The sequence below is a fragment of the Megalobrama amblycephala genome, linkage group LG4 (genome assembly GCF_018812025.1).
Source record: "Megalobrama amblycephala isolate DHTTF-2021 linkage group LG4, ASM1881202v1, whole genome shotgun sequence".
NCBI classification, from domain to species: domain Eukaryota; kingdom Metazoa; phylum Chordata; class Actinopteri; order Cypriniformes; family Xenocyprididae; genus Megalobrama; species Megalobrama amblycephala.
In genome coordinates, this window is record NC_063047.1 from 1,084,865 (window position 1) to 1,089,582 (window position 4,718).

Genomic DNA, 4,718 nt, shown 5'->3' on the forward strand with positions numbered 1-4,718 from the left:
TTCTCGCCTGCGTTCTGGTCTCTGCTCTGGTCTTTGGCTCTTGTAACTGATCTGCGACTCACTGCTTTGGCACCAAGCCTCATACTGGAGCCACTTAGAAAATTCACGGAGGTTATACACCGACCCCGGACGGTGGTACATCTGTCTTCGAAATCCTGATCTCATTTCAGCAGGTAACTTACTCAACAGTCTCTCCACATGTGACCCACATTGCAGCTCTGATTCTCCTTCATCTCCAAGAGTCTCCAACATACCAACAAGAGCGCTAATTTGTAGAGCGAATCTGTCAAATGCCTCGATATCTCCTCGTCGGAGATCTGGGGAATCCATCACTTTGGCAATCTTCTTAAGTGCCAACTTGTGTGGCTGGCCAAACCTTTCGTTCAAAGCAGCCATAGTATCTGAGTAAGGGAATGGTGAATTGAGATAGGAATCTGCCACCAGACGTGCTTCATCTAGCTTCAGATGATCTAGTAGGATTTGGTATCGGAACAGTTCTGTGGCATCTGGTGGTAAAAGGTTATCAAGGGCTATCTTCAACCGAGTAAACTCGCTGGGATCTTTAGTACAGAAGTTAGGGATGGTTGGCACTGGACCTCTGTAGGTGCTTTCTTGTCCTGCAGGATTCAGGTTAAGGAAATTAGTTCTAGGTGCTAACTCTAGCCCAGTGGGTTGCTTGTACTGATAACGCTCTTGTTCAGGATATTCCATTCTCTCCCTAGGTGATTCATACAATGTTCTTGAATGCCAGTGAGGGACAGGAGTATTAGCATAGAAGTCTGGTATTGGTTGAGCTGTATTCTGATAATTGGTTTTATCAGGATGCTGCCAGGGAGGTGTATTATGGCGAGGATGTTCACCAGTCAGAGCTAAATCAATGCGCGATTTAGTAGGTGTGGCAGCCAGGATATGATCTTTCATAATTTGAAGTTCACCCATCATTGTTCCCAAAATGTCTAGCATGTTAGTGGCACTCTGAGGCTCTACTGTTCTCTCCATTGCTGTGTTGGACATAATATGATAACCAGTCCCTTGATTCAAACTAAGTGAGGAGCTACCAGGGTTGATAGGAAAGGGTTGGTGTGGGCCCAAGGATGGAGATAACATAGATGGCGGATGGTAGGATGCTTGCTCACGATGTGAGGTTCTCTTAGTTTGTGGAGTGTAAGAGATCTGAGGCAAAGGCGTGGACTGATGCTCTTCCCATGGCCGATGATATGGAGAAGACTGAGGATGATGAACTGGCTGCACTGGGCTGTATCTGGTACTAGGTGGTTGCAGTTCAGTATTATCCATAACTTGAAAGGAAGGAGCCCTTTCGCCGACCATGGACCATTTATCCACTGTATCCCATGGACCTTGACTTATGGGACTCGATACTCTGGTAGAGGGCGAAGGAATGTTCTCTGCTGCATCTCCAAGAACCTGTGTATGCTGTGTTGTGTCAGGCAATGCCGGCTGGCTAAGTACTCTATGACGCACAGTCGTAAGGTCAAAGTCTTTAAGGTAGGCAGGAGGATGAACCTGACGTTTGGGTCTTACAATCTGTGCTGATGCTCCTTCAGGTTGCATTTGGCCACTGATCAAGGCTTTATCCATGAGAAACGCCAGATCCGGCTCGAAGGACCATATGTTCAATAGCAGCTTTAAAAAGGTCGGACTGTATTAGGTGATGGTCTGTTTCTAGCTTTCCTCAATGGGGTGTCGGTTAGAACACACTGAATCAGATCAGTTCCATGAAAAGGGGTTTAATGTTGACAATTTGGGTGGTACACAACACAGCAGTACACAGGATTTACAGGCTTTTGGGTGTGTAAATTTGGGTGTGTAAATTTGGGTGTGGTCTACAAAGGAAAGAAATAAAGATATATATTAACAAACATCCTGGCTATTATTACACAGCATTACGTCAATTAACAGTCACAAATCTCTCAAATAAAGAAGTTCAAGTTAAATCTAGAATGAAATAAAGAAATCACCATACAAGCAATGAATTCTTATACAATACTGCCACCCAGTGGTCAAAAACAGCAAAACATTCAAAACGAAACTAATCGTAAAATTATTCAAACGAGCAGCATGTAATCAGGAACATCGCGTACATAAACTATAAATAGCAGATATATCAGCAACAAATGTGATGATAATGCATCCATACATAGGTATCAAACACTGATTACAAGATATATCTTACGGATGGCAAGTAATATTGAACATAATCAACACATTCACGGGCACTCAACAGCACGCGATAATGGCTTCAATGCTGATAAATACTTGTCTGTCATGAACAGTATAACATTGTACTAATGCAGCACCTACCCTTAACTAATATTTATCAACTATTGATTATGTAAACAACTTACATTTGTTTATCAACGCACACGTTGCATACACACAGCGCCCTCGCACCTTCTGCTGAGTCACTCTCTCTTCAATGACGACTGATGGAATCAGCGCATGCGCACAGAACTCGGCCTTTCTAACACTAATATTACTCTCTCTCTGTTTATCCCGAGGTTTGCTGCAGCCTGCCAGAGTAGGAAAGATGTCATTTAAGCAGCCCCTACAGTAATAATTAACAATTTTTACATCGGAAGTGATTCAATCCAAAACCAACTTCAGCTCAATAAGAATTTTCCTATTGTCACTGTGAAGCTGCTTTGAAACAATATGCATTGTGAAAAGCGCTATATAAATGAAGATGACTTGACTTGACTTTACTCTCATCCAATGAAGGCTCCAGCCCCTGACTATTGTCCAGTGAGGGCTTCAGACCCTAAGTCTGCTCCAGAGTCTGCCACAGAGCCCATCTCAATGAGTACAGCATTGACCATCATGGCAAAAAAACACAAAACCAAGGGTAACGCAAAAAAAATCCCGTCTACAGCCAAGGAGGCCCCCCCTGAACTGTCAGCTTCGCCCTGGCTCTGAGAACTGTCGGCTCCGTCCCGGACCCCTGAACTGCCAGCGCCGCCATGGTCCCCTGAACTGCTCGTGCCACCCTGGTGGCTTCCTATTTATCTCAAACCACCTCTGATCAGCCTCCAGGGCACCCATCCTCCAACCCCTTGAACTTTTGTTTGCTCCATGGCTTCCTCCCAAGCTTCCGTTTGACTCTGTTGGACTATCTTCTAATGGCGTTAGGACACACCTTTTTGGGAGGGGGCGTACTGTCACGTTTAGAGTTAGTTTTTTATCTGTTTCTCCTTCCTGTTCATGTTTAAATTTCTTTGTTATTCTTTGAGTTTGTTAAGTAGTTCAGTTCTCCTCCGTTCTCCATTTGTTTGTTTTCTAGGTTACTGATTTGATTTAGTGTCCTCACTTCTGGTGTGTCTAGTTAAATAATCTTGTTAAGTCCTCTGTTTACCTTTTATTTAAGCCCTCAGTTTCTGTCTGTTCTTTGTTAATGTTGTGTGGTATGTTTCTCCTATGTTTATTCTCCTGTTTATTGTTTTGGTTATTACATTAAGTCCTCTGAATAGATCTCCTTCATTGTGCGCTTTATACAGCCACCAACGCTGACAGTATTGTTTGATTATAGTAAACTTTCCAACCAGTGAGTGAAGTTTACTGCATTATGTACCTAGCCTAACCTCGGACATTAATATATTCTTTACAGAAATCAGCGAAAATTTGACACAAGATCTACGCCAAAATGCAACCCCTTGAATGCCTGTTTTCGCTGGTGGTCGGCAGCATATTTGTGTACTTATACTTTGTTAAAGAACCGCTACCTAGGTAAGGAATATTTAGTGGTTTTACGTTGTCTCTGAGCAGTTTTGTCCCGATGTGCGTATTGTTTTCAGAGAAACGAAGCCTCGCATTTTTTCCAGTCAAGTGAATACTTCACTTTGCGTGTCAGAATGTTTGAACCCAGACCACTAGGCCTACTATATGGAAGTTCAAGTCCATTTACTAAACATTTTAAATATATAAGCCTGTAGCCTATACTACATCATCATATGTTCTGTCATATAAACAGCATTTACAATAAAATAATAGCACAATTTACTTGCCTCAAACAACTCAGTATGCATTAGCATTATTATTATAATTATTGTTTTTGTTGATCCATTTCATCTATTGCCAAACTTTAATATGTTAATTATATTATTGAAATAAACACATTTAGCGCCGTCAGGCTTTTGTTTGTGCTTAATGGATAAAACAATGGATCTGCGCACTCAGGTTTATGGGTGCTGTAAATTTTACCTGCCACAAGATGGCGCTGTTTTCGACACTCTTGATATTTGGAAACCAGAAACCTTTCCCGAAACATTTAGAGAAAAGCTTCAAAGATTTAAGAGGCTTCATTTCTCCATCCCTACAGTTTTAGGCCATTTTGCAAATGTTTCAGTCAAATTTAGCTGTTTTAGAGAGCGTTTACTCATTTTAATCCTGTTTTTAAACATTAACTATCTGTAACGTCATTTCCCTTTTGAAAGGGAACTTCTACTCTGCGTTTGCCAGAACGTCACGTGACCCAGGTGTCTGAAAGCAACTATCCAAAAACTCCAATCCCTATTGGCCGGCGACAGGCTATGACATCATATGGCGCGACCCGGACATATAAAGGAGCGCCTGGAGAAACATCTCATCGTCTTTCGGTCCTGTTCTGTCTGATTGCGACTATATCGACTCCGGTAGGGTTTTTATATATGCCTTACAAACTTTCTAGAGAGTGTGTTTATCCGTGTCCCAGGGTTTGACACTTG